Source organism: Staurois parvus, unplaced genomic scaffold (genome assembly GCF_062004578.1).
Source record: "Staurois parvus isolate SC_StPar_1 unplaced genomic scaffold, SC_StPar_1.0 ptg000147l, whole genome shotgun sequence".
Taxonomy (NCBI): Eukaryota; Metazoa; Chordata; class Amphibia; order Anura; family Ranidae; genus Staurois; species Staurois parvus.
This window is the reverse complement of record NW_028317943.1, coordinates 9379726-9392633: the sequence shown is the minus strand read 5'-3', so window position 1 is coordinate 9392633 and position 12908 is coordinate 9379726. Positions and strand designations below refer to the sequence as shown.

At 40.0% G+C, this 12908-nt stretch overlaps 1 long non-coding RNA gene across 1 annotated transcript in view; it reads left to right on the top strand.

Moving 5' to 3' along the window:
* LOC149464746 (uncharacterized) overlaps positions 1-10267 on the top strand; it is a 57346-nt gene extending 47079 nt beyond the window's left edge. Inside the window, exons 2-3 of the long non-coding RNA XR_016312307.1 lie at positions 9991-10073; positions 10156-10267. This is a non-coding gene — a long non-coding RNA (uncharacterized LOC149464746). The remainder of the gene's footprint in view (positions 1-9990; positions 10074-10155) is intronic.
* The last annotated feature ends 2641 nt before the right edge of the window (positions 10268-12908 follow it).

Here is a 12908-nt window from a genome sequence, read left to right as displayed (position 1 = left end):
CGTTCCTCGCTCTCTCTCTGTACTTTCTGCTGTCTCTCCTCTCTCTCTTTACTCTCTGCTGTCTCTCCTCTCTCTCTCTATACTCTCTGCTATCTCTCCTCTCTCTCTGTACTCTCTGATGTCTGTCATCTCTCTCTGTACTCTCTGCTATATCTCCTCTCTCTCTCTCTCTCTCTCTGTACTCTCTGATGTCTCTCATCTCTCTCTGTACTCTCTGCTATCTCTCCTCTCTCCCTCTCTCTGTACTCTCTGATGTCTGTCATCTCTCTCTGTACTTTCTGCTATCTCTCCTCGCTCTCTGTACTCTCTGCTATATCTCCTCTCTCTGTACTCTCTGATGTCTCCTCTCTCTTTCTCTCTCTGTACTCTCTGCTGTTTCTCCTCTCTCTCTGTACTCTCCACTATCTCTCCTCTCTCTGTACTCTGTAATGTCCCTCCTCTCTCGTTCTCTCTCTGTACTCTCTGCTGTCTCTCCTCTCTTCTCTCTGTACTCTCTGATGTCTCTCTCTCTGTACTCTCTGCTGTATCTCTCTTCTGTCTCTCTCTTTGTACTCTCTGATGTCTCTCCCTCTCTGTACTCTCTGCTATCCCCCCCTCTCTCTGTACTCTCTGCTGTATCTGTCTTCTCTCTCTTCTCCCTGTGCTCTCTGATGTGTCTCTCTCTGTACTCTCTGCTGTATCTCTCTTCTCTCTCTTTCTGTACTCTCTGATGTCTCTCCCTCTCTGTACTCTCTGCTATCTCCACCCCCCCTCTCTCTTTTTCTCTATGTACTCTCTGCTGTCTATCCTCTCTCTTTCTCTCTCTCTGTACTCTCTGCTATATCTCTCTCTCTCTCTCTGTACTCTCTGCTGTCTATCTTCTCTCCGTGTACTCTCTGCTATCTCTCCTCTCTCTCTGTACTCTCTGCTGTATCTCTCTCTCTCTCTCTCTCTCTCTCTCTCTCTCTCTCTCTCTCTCTCTGTACTCTCCGATGTCTCCCCCCTCTCTCTGTACTATCTGCTGTCTCTCCTCTCTCTCTTTACTCTCTGCTATCTCTCCTCTCTCTATACTCTGTAATATCTCTCCACTCTCGTTCTCTCTCTGTACTCTCTGTTGTCTCTCCTCTCTCTCTGTACTCTCTGCTGTATCTCTCTTCTCTCTCTCTCTGTGTACTCTCTGGTGCCTCTCATCTCAATCTCTGTACTCTCTGTTGTATCTCTCTTCTCTCTCTCTCTCTACTCTCTGATGTCTCTCCTCTCTCTCTGTACTCTCTGCTGTATCTCTCTTCTCTCTCTCTCTCTGTGTACTCTCTGGTGCCTCTCATCTCAATCTCTGTACTCTCTGTTGTATCTCTCTTCTCTCTCTCTCTCTCTGTACTCTCTGATGTCTCTCCTCTATTTCTCTATGTACTCTCTGCTGTCTATCCTCTCTCCGTGTAGTCTCTGCTATCTCTCCTCTCTCTCTATACTCTCAGTTGTGTGTGTCTCTCTCTCTCTCTCTCTCTCTCTCTCTCTCTCACTCTCTCTCTACTCTCTGCTATCTCTCCTCTCTCTTTCTCTCACTGTACTCTCTGCTATCTCTCCTCTCTCTCTTTTTCTCTCTCTCTCTCTCTACTCTCTGCTGTCTCTCCTCTCTCTGTGTACTCTCTGCCATCTCTCTCTGTACTCTATGCTGTCTCTCCTCTCTCTCTGTACTCTCTGATGTCTATCTCTCTGTACTCTCTGCTGTCTCTCTTCTCTCTCTATACTCTCTGATGTCTATCTCTCTCTGTACTCTCCGATATCTCCTCTCTCTCTCCCTCTGTCTCTCTCTGTACTCACTGATGTCTCTCCTCTCTCTCTGTACTCTCTGATATCTCTGTCCTCTCTCTCTGTACTCTCTGATATATCTCCTCTCTCTTTCTCTCTCTTTGTACTCTCCGCTATATCTCCTTTATCTCTCATTCTCTCTCTACTCTCTGCAGTCCCTCATCTCTCTCTGTACTCTCTGATGTCTCTCCTCTCTCTTTCTCGCTCTCTGTACTCTCTGCTATCTCTCCTCTCTATCTCTCTGTACTTTCTGCTGTATCTCCTCTCTCTCTGTACTCTCTGCTGCATCTATCCTCTCTCTCTCTACTCTCTGATGTCTTCCCCCCCTCTCTCTCTCTGTACTCTCTGATGTCTCTCCTCTCTCTCTCTCTCTCTATACTCTCTGCTGTCTCACAACTCTCTCTGTACTCTCTGCTGTCCCCCCCTCTCTCTCTCTCTCTCTGTACTCTCTGATGTCTCTCCTCACTCTCTGTACTCTCTGCTCCCTCTCTGTGCACTCTGCTGTCTCTCCTCTCTCTCGCTGTACTCTCTGCTTTCTCTCCTCTCTCTGTACTCTCTGCCATCTGTCCTCTCTCTCTCTCTGTACTCTCCAATGTTCTTCCCCTCTCTTTCTCTATATTTGTACTCTCTGCTGTCTCCCCCCCCCTCTCTCTCTCTATCTGCTGTCTCTCTTCTCTCTCTTTCTTTCTCTCTGTCTCTGCTGTCTCTCCTCTTTGTATTCTCTGCTGTCTCTCCTCTCTTTTTCTCTCTCTGTTTGTACTCTCTGCTGTCTTTTCTTTCTTTCTCAGTACTCTCCCTTTAATGTCTGCTGTCTTCCTCTCTCTGTACTCTCTGTTATCTCTTCCCTTTTTCTCTCTCTCTTTACTCTCTGCTGTCTCTTCTCTCTTTCTTTGTACTCTCCCTCTTCTCTGAATTCAAGCGTAGTATCGTGATATGCTGCCACCTGTGCAATAAGTCCATCCGTCAAATTTCCTTACTAAATATTCCACAGTCAATTCTTAGTGGTATTATAACGTGGAAGCAACTGGGAACAACAGCAACTCAGCCATGAACTGGTAGAAATGACAGAGTGGGGTCAGCGCATGCTGAAGTGAATAGTACGCAGAAGTCGCCAACTGTCTGCAGAGTCAATAGCTAAAGACCTCCAAATTTCATGTGGCCTTTAGATTAGCACAACAACAGTGTGTAGAGAGCTTCATGGAATGAGTTTCCATGGCCGAGCAGCTGCATCCAAGCCTTACATCACCAAATGCAATGCAAAGTTTAGAATGCAGTGGTATAAAGCACGCTGCCACTGGACTCTAGAGCAGTGGAGACATGTTCCATTCAGTGAGAAATCATGCTTCTCTGTCTGACAATCCAATGGACATGTCTGGGTTTGGCAGTTGCCAGGAGAATGGTACTTGATTGACTGCATTGTGCCAAGTGTAAAGTTTGGTGGAGGGGGAATTATGGTGTGGGGTTGTTTTGCAGGGGTTGGGCTTGGCCCTTTAGTTCCAGTGAAGGGAACTCTTATGGTGGCAGCATACCAAGACATTTTGGACAATTTCATGCTCCCAACTTTGTGGGAACAGTTTGGGGATGGCTCCATCCTGTTCCAATATGACTGCACACCGGTGCACAAAGCAAGGTCCATAAAGCCATGGATGAGCAAGTTTGCGGTGGAAGAACTTGAGTGGTCTGCACAGAGTCATGCCCTCAACCCGATAGAACATCTTTGGGATTAATTAGAGCAGAGACTGCAAGCAGGGCCTTCTCATCTGACATCAGTGCCTGAACTCAAAAATACGCTTCTGGAAGAATTGTCATGCATTCCCATAGACACACTCCTAAACCTTGTGGACAGCCTTCCCAGAAGAGTTGACGCTGTTATAACTGCAAAGGGTGGGCCAACTCATTATTGAACCCTAGGGACTGGGATGCCATTATTGTTCATGTGCATGTAAAGGCAGGCGTTCCAATATATATATATATATACAAATATATATATATATTCTTTACCAGGGCTGGTGCTAGAGTATTTTGCCCCAGGCTGCTCAACCCTTGTCCCATTCATGAATCCAGGGATGGAGGAAGGCATTGAGCAGCTTGCCACAGCATCTATGGAAAGACCAGCCTGTGTGGGAACTGCCTGAAACCCCCCTAGATCAGGCCATAGCAGAGAGTATGCCTTAGTCGACTGCCTAATTCTCCTAGTGGAAGCATTGAGCTGTGCTGTGTCTCCTCTCTCTCTACTCTCTGCTGTCCCTCTTCTCTATCTCTCTCTCTCTCTCTCTCTCTCTCTCTCTCTGTCCTACCCCGCCCCCCCCATGGGCACATGTATTATGGTGTATTATAGACTTCCAGGGACTCAGGTCTCCTGCTTTCAAAACTGCACATCTGGTTCAGATCGCCTGTTATGCTATTGTTAGCTTATTCTCCTGCTCCAGTATACATACTCTGCCATATGAACGATCTATGCAGGAGAAATGAGAGGTACAAAATCATACATCAGCAGAAGAGGTTACTTGCTCTGTATTTCTGTGTTGAGGGAGAATGGTGCTCACTGAAAATGGCTTCATTGGAGAACCATGTAGCTACAGATGTGGGTGGGATATAAATTATGGAACAGTGCTATAGTAAAGCTGTAGGTGGGATCGATGTGAGCAGGTTTTAGAAAGCACTGCAGCAATGGGCTAAACCGAAGTAGTGGACAGATGGGCAGGAGCACTCTCCTGGAAGACAAACATTGGGCAGGAGTAGGGTGTGTAGTATACCTATAGTATATTGGTACAAAAAGAAGTTGGACTTTAGAAAAAAACAGGTAAACTTAAAGTAGCTTTTCAGCAATTGCTGCCCAGCATCTGTATATATACGGTCTGGGCAGCAAGCAGTTATACAAGGATCATGGCTACAACTACATGAGCAAGCACGCATGCTCTGAACACGCACCAACCCCCACTATCATATGACTGGAAGTGAACTAGTAGCACATGCTAGAAGCCACCAGCACCACCACCAGATGCCAGTGACCACCATGCATCCAGAGGCTTTACACTCTTTCACTACAGCGGATGCTTATTAATTTACAAGCGCAAACCTACTTATGCTTTGTGAGTGGTCTGTATTACTACACTCTTTAGCCATTAATAGGCTTTCATACTGCACTTAGAGGGTGCCGCCTCTTTCCTAATCCCATTTTAGAAAGCTGGCAATCAGTTTCCTATAAAAGTGATCTGATACAGCAGCCGGATCACTTTTACAGTGCTCGTAAGGGCCCTTCTTGACGTAACATCATATTTTATATTTTACAAAAATTGGTTGTTACTAATATATTATATTTTGTTTGTTAGCACTAACATTCATTTAAGCATGAAAAATCACAAAACTTTTGCTTATTGTTTAACTTCCAATCTCAATTTAGCTTCTAAGCACCCTCTTATTACCCCTTTGGGGTGATAATGCATGAAATTTTAACCAAAATTGATGCTGCACTTTTAAATTAAATATCCAAAACCATACACATTAAATAAACTCCTCATATGTGTACCTCTTTACAAACATACAAAAACATTAAGTGCAATAATCCTAAAGTGCAATACTGTAATGTACACCAAATATATACCTTCATGTATATCTTTCAAGAATGTCATAGTATATTAAAAGTGCATATGGCCATAATGACAATACAGTGTTCATTAAAATAAAGTGCTCTTGAAATGCATATAATTGTGATTTTAATAAAGTGCTCTTGAAACCAGTGACTTACTCCACAATCACTTAGTGCTCATGCTTCACCTTCTACCACCCCTTAGTGGGTGCCCCTCACCAAATCTCATGCGAACCCTTACATACATAAGAAGTTCTGAACCGGGCAGTTCCACCATAAAGAGAGGACTCCCAATAGTGTAATACTCCTTTTTATTAAAAACAGTCCAATGTACCAACATATACATTTTTAGGATACAGCTCTCAGGGTTCTATATGTTCCTTACTTGATTTCCCAATAGTGTAATACTCCTTTTTATTAAAAACAGTCAAATGCACCAACATATACATTTTTAGGATACAGCTCTCAGGGTTCTATATGTTCCTTGCTTGATTTCCAAGATGGCGTTCGATTGCTCCGGAAGTGACGTAAATGGATGTGACGTAGTTAACAAGGCTCTGTCCAATACCTTTTGTTATGACATAATCAGGGGATAAGAGCACTCCCATTGGTGTTTCTATTTATACTCTCATCTATTACCAAGGAGTCAATAGAGGCCTATACACTTCAATAATACACCTTAACTATATTTCGCCATCTTGTGGTTAATTAGCGATCCTTCTACAATACATTATCTAGCTATTGAGCATTCTTAACTCCTTACTGCCATCTTGTGGTTAAAATTAAAATTACATATTCTTTATTCTACTATTAAAACAATTCCTGAAATACATTAAAATTAAATAAAATTAAAATAAATAAAATCTATTTTAATTCTCAATAATTATTTAAAAACAATTTAAATCTATTTCTACGTTTAAGCCATTTGATGTTAGAGTGTTTAGATTATAAATCCCCTGGGCAACATTTTTTGAAATGTACTTTTTAAGATCATATTCTCTCCACTTGCTAAAAATCCAGTCTATACCATAAAAAATCAATTCCCTAGGGTCACAAATGTGGCAGTCATGAAATTGTTTAGAAACACTATGTTTTTAAATCCCTTTCTAATGTTTTAAATATGCTCATTAATTCTAACAGATAATTTTCTCATTGTTAAACCCACATATTGCAACCCACATGGACACTCTAGGACATAAGTAACATGTTCTAATGTCATACATTTTATGATCATAATTAGATGAAAACTGTAACAGTATCCTCTCTTGACTCCTACCACTTTTACATGGTCCACATCTCTTACATCTATAGAAAACCTACACTATCCAAAAAGGTAATAGTCTTTTCTGAGGGATTGATGACATTATGAACTAAACATGTAATTAATCTGAGTGTCTTTCTGTAAATTAATCTGTGATTTCTAGGCAGCACTTTAGCAAGGGTTTTATCTTAGTGAAGGCCAGTGTTTTTTAATATTTTTTTTTCTATGTGTTTATATTGGCACTTATAATCAAATATTAACACCAGTTCTTGACTGACAGCTTTTTTTATTCCAGGCCTTTAAAATCTGTTTCCTACCTATTTTTCGTACTACTTGTCTACTCTTTTCCAAAGCTTTCCTCTTATATCCTTTATCTACAAACCCATCCATTGTTACCTTGCTATGTTAATCATAATCTATAATGCAATCACAATTTCTTTTGATGCGCATAAATTGCCACTTAGGAATACCATTTAGTCATCAGGGATGGTGACTGCTGGATTTGGGGATATAACTATTCACATTCTTATTGAAAATATCATGTGATAATATAAAGTCTTTACACAAAAACTTAACTAATCCAACTAAGAACTGTGCCATTTCTCCAAAGGAGTGACAGGTCACCCTTAGGTTATTTATATTCTTCAAAGTCTTGCCTCCTATCAATATGCAAATACATTGTACCAAAAGCATCAAAGTAAAAATAAAAAATAAGAAAAACACTGCTATATAATAGTCACACAGTAAATAGTTAACATTTTTCAAACTTTTTTTTGTTTTTGTAATTATTTTTATCATGTTTTTATAAAGAAAGAGCAGAATTAGTTTTGTTTTGAGACTGTAGGTCTTAGTATTGAAAGCCAGTATGGAGTCATACAGAGCACAGGGAGAGAGAGAGGAGGCAGGGAGGGAGAGTTACTGCCGTGGTTCATTCAGTGTGAAATTTCAGCAACAGCAGTTCAACTCTTTAAATGACAGGCTTTTTCAGCAAATGAGTTAAATACATGTATATTAAAACACCGTACATTTCCTTTACCTAAAATAACCATCTTGTCTGCTTAGCACAAGGGAATAAGAAAGCTAAGTCACTTATAAAAATAAGAGACATCCAATGTAAAACTCAAACCCCATGAACATTTAATTTCAAATCCAGCTAGAATAACTAGTACATTTACGGTGTGGTGATCCAAAAAGAACTGAAAAGCTCTTTGTACTAAGCATTGCATATGCTTTCCTAAAACAGATGGCATTTATTGTATATTTCAACTTCAAACACAATTTCAAAAAACAATGGACCTATTTCTCATTTTTAAGATGGCAGGTACAGTTATTATTATTTGTATTAATCAGGACTTATATAGCACCAACAGTTTGCGCAGTGCTTTACAATATGAGGTCAGACAGTACAGTTACAATACAATTCAATACAGGAGGAGTCAGAAAGCCTTGCTAGTTATGCAAATGTAAATCCAAAATATGTGTCTGTCTGCCTAATAGAACGCTTTTATTTTGTCTTCCCCATCATTAATTAGTATTAACCCCATTCCCCCTAACTGCAGGAACCAGACATATATTTGCCCACCAAATGCATTATTTATCATTTATATGGACAGAAACTTGTACATAGTGTAGAAGCACAATAAGCCTATGGGTCTTGTTTAATTTGTAGTTTAGAGACATCTACTATGGGATATTAAAGATACCACTTGCCACTCCAGGTGAGAATAGGCTCCACGTTCCATAGCTACACCTCAGGTCCTGATTCAGCCGGTCTTCACCAAAACAATCAATTGTACCAGCAACAGAAAAATCACACATCAAAATGCAAAATAAAACCTTTCCTCTATATATATTTACTGTATATTACAGTACATAAATAATTATTATTAGAACATTGCATTATTGAGTGCATCATGCTTTTTAAAAAAAAAGAATCACATTAGTACAACAAGTAAATCCAGCAATAAGAAAGATACATGTAACGCATGCAGTTACTGAATTTAACAGCAAGCCTTCTGGTGGCAGAACTGATAAATTACAATCTGCTACAATATTGATGTTTAAATTTGGGATGCACCAAAATTTCGGTGGCCGAAACGTTTCGGCCGAAAACACTCCTTTCAGCCTTTGGCCAAAATAAAAAAAAGCACCGATACAGGTGCTGAAAAAACCCTGCCCCTCGCCACCACCAGCCCGCCACTGCCGCCACCGGCCGCCGCTCGGTAGTTCTCAGTCTTACCTGAAAAACAATCGATCCCCACACTGAGCATAGAGATGAGTGAAGGAAAGATGGCTGCCACTCATCTCTATGCCTTTGGAGGACCAGAGAACGATGTCACTTCCCGTTACGGCCAATGATTTACATTACAGAGGAGAGATGTGGGGTGTTATTGACCCCATATATCTCCATAAAGAGGACCTGCACTAATTATTTCTATCACAAGGGATGCATGCATTCCTTGTGATAGGAATAAAAGTGATTAAATTTTTTTTTAAAGGGATAGTGCAAATAAATTAATTAATTTAAAAAATAAGTTTAAAGTGTCCCCGTCTCCCTGTGCTCGCACGTAGTGGTGAATGCATACGTAGGCCATGCCCACATATGTAAATGGTGTTCAAACCACACACGTGAGGTATCACCACGAATGTCAGAGCAAGAGCAATAATTCTAGCACTAGACCTCCTCTGTAACTTTACAATGTTAACCTGTAAAAATTTTGAAAGCATCACCCATGGAGATTTTTAAGTACCCTAGTTTCACGCCATTCCATGAGCATGCGCAATTTTAAAGTGACACATGTTGAGTATCTATTTACTCGCCATAACATTCTCTTTCATATTTTACAAAAAATTGGGGTATATATTGTTTGTTTTTTTTTTTAATCAAAGTGTATTTTTTTCCAAAAATATATATTAATTTTTAAAATCTGCGCATTTCGGTTTCGGTCTCGGTTTTCTGCCAAGTGCATTTTGAATTTTCGTTTTCAGTTTTGGCACCAGAATTTTAATTTCGGTGCACCACTAGTTTAAATGGAATTCTTCTTCAGAGTTGCTAAAAACCTATGTAAAATTGACATCCACACATGCGCAGTGACACACCGGACGTCTGTACCCGACCAATGATGTCATACGTCAGCCGGGTGGAAGGTATTTAAGGGCTGATTAGAATGGAGATGGTATTTTGGCCACATGGGTGATCTCTAACATATTGAGGCTGTTCAACCTCCACATCTTTGTGGACTTAATGCTTGGTGAGGCTGATCTTGTTATGTTTTGTTGAGTCAATATCTACTGATATGATTTTATAATATATCCTTTGTGAGCATTTTTTCTTCTTTTTTTTCTTTATTAGTGTGGAGTCTTTGTGAATGAGGGAGACCTTTGATATCCTGCAATGAGTATCTGCTGTTAATAATCTCCCCTCCCCCTTTTTTCGTAAGTGATTAATGTTACTATACCCTTCCTCTTTTTTTTTCTAAATTGTTGATGGTTACATGCGTATATCTTGTCTTGGTAGAATTCGGTTCCTTATGCACCTTCTGCAATCACACGGACGCCTGTGCTTTCGATTCACCATCTATTTGTTTTTTTTCTAATGAACTACTGCATATTAGCAATATAGTCTCAACAGTAAGTGGGAGCTCATAATCTTCTGGATAGTTAATTTATTGGATATATAAATTGAAGCATTATAGCTGGATGTATATTGTATAATTGTATGTGATTGATTAATGTTTTTTTATTTAATTGTAGACTGTATTGCGGATAGCCTTTTCTTTTCCCTGAGGAAGCCCAGGATGGGCAAAACATGTTGGGAAGCATCATCTGTGCACTGCAGGAAACAGTCAAGCATGTTGTGATTGCCAAGTCTGCTGTAACTGTATCAAATGTAATTTTACATTTATTAAAAACACATTTATTAAAACCAAACAAGGTACATCCAAATGCACCCCCATTTCTAAAAATTGTAAGACTTCTTTTTTTTTTAAATATTATTTGGATTGTTTTTACGCACCTTCAAAATCCCATTGCCTATCTTTCGCTATGTAATTATGTAAAATTGTTGCTAAATGCAAATACATTAAGATATTAAAACAAACACAAAAAAGCTCTGCACTATCTATAATAACTTTCTTTGTGCTTAATCACTGTAGCTCATTGCTATATTGCACCTATAATATAATCCTAATGTGTTTAGAGGTAATAGGCACAGTAATCATATTAAATATGATTCTCACGTAAAACATCCTTTTTTTTCAAATCTCACCGACACTTAAATATCAAACTATACACATTGTTTCAAAAAACAATCCCATTTTATAAATATATCTCAATGTGTCCATAAATGTCCATCTTTTCTTTCCCCGTGTCTGTGTATATTGTTCCAATACTGAGATGTGTCCACCGCCTGTGGTAATTTAAAACTCAGAAGAGTTGTATAGACTTACTAATATTTCAGGTCAGCGCACTTTTTGGGAACATTGTTACCATTCTCTGATCAAATTCAGCTTCACCTCCAGACTGTATTAGAATGTCAGATGATCTCAGATAATGTAAAAAACATAAGGCACCACATAGTGTTATACCATTAAAAACACATTTATTAAAACCAAACAAGGTACAACCAAATGCACCCACATTTCTAGGTGCAACAGCCTGCAATTCTATATATACAGTAGATACCAAGCCACTGTGCAATGTTAAACTGTGCCATCCTGGGTGTCTCTCACCTGGTAAATGTCCCGCTACTCTTGTCTCTGGTACCCTCAGTTAGCAATAGGTATCTCTAGTGCATGTCTTGGCGACTCCTCCCAATACAATATTTGAGTTTGGTGGGATTTGTAAGCAAATAGGATGTATAGATGTGAGAATCATATTTAATATGATTACTGTACCTAATACCTATACGCATATTAAAGCGGAGTTCCACCTGAAAAATATAAAATAAAAGTCAGCAGCTACAAAAACTGTAGCTGCTGATTTTTAAAATACAGACACTTACCTGTCCCTCGGTCCAGCGATGTCCTCACCACCGCTGATTTCACCGACCATCTTCTCCCCCTGGCGCCTGCATCTTCAGTGTGGTCACCCGGCTGTGAGAGCTTGCGGCTTCACAGCCAGGTGCCCACTGCACATGCACGAGAAGCGCTGCACTTTGTGAATGGCCACGTAGTCTTCTGGAAACTGTCAAGTGTCCCAGAAGACTATGGGGAGGGAGGGGGGAGGAAAACTTCCGCTTCTGATCATCTAGGCGATTGCAGCGGAAGTGGGAGCGGGTACCTGTCAAATTCAGGTACCCGCTCCCCAAAAGTGCCAATCCTTAATGGGGAGCGGGGGACAAAGGCTTAAAACGGAACTTCCCCTTTTGGGTGGAGCTCTGCTTTAAGACTATACATTGAGATAGGCTCTTCAAAAATCTAAACAGGGTCTAAAAACTCTACTAAAAAAGGACATAAGAAACAATTTAAATAGGGAAGGAAAAACATATTCAATACACACTCTCATATCCCAGTTGTGCAGGAGGGAGTGGCCTTATCCATAGTAATGTGTAACATTTGATTCATAACTCATACCAGCTAGAATCCTAGTGTTTAGAGAAAAGATCAGTCACACTCTGGGATCAGGTTCAAAGTCCAATAGCTGAAACAGCAGGCAAGTTTGTGATTCATTACACAAGTAGAGCAGGCAGTATATGAGCAAGCAGAAACATAGTCAGAGATCAAGCCAACATCGGTTGCCAAAGGTATCAGGTTTTATATGGAGAGCAATGAGTGGTCAGTGAATTGACAGCCAAGGGTCTGTACACATTTAGTGATAAATAAGGATGCAGTTGGGCAGTAGCAAGAAAGAGCAAAATACTGGCATACCCAAAATAATCAGGCATTCAAGAAGTACAGAGGCATGGCTTAAATAGGAATTTCTAGGGAAGAGCAAGGACTTCTTTACCTTGTACATCAAGGTGGTGGGGATGGTTCATGAGAAAATCTCTGATGAAATCCTTTTCTTAGGCTAGGAGCATGAACATTTACTTCTGGTTCCCCAAAATTTTCATCTGGTCTATATACTTTTCTGTAAACAAAATATTGTATTTTTTTCTGAAAAAATGGAGATAGAAGAACTTGGAAGAAAAAGAATGTTCGTGAAATGGTTAGTAAGTAGTGAGACGTAAAACAGAGTGAATCTTCATACTGCCAGGAAGCTTTACGTGAAATGTGACTGAATTGATTTGAAATTTGCACAAAAAACTTTTAGGACCGACATAGAAGATGG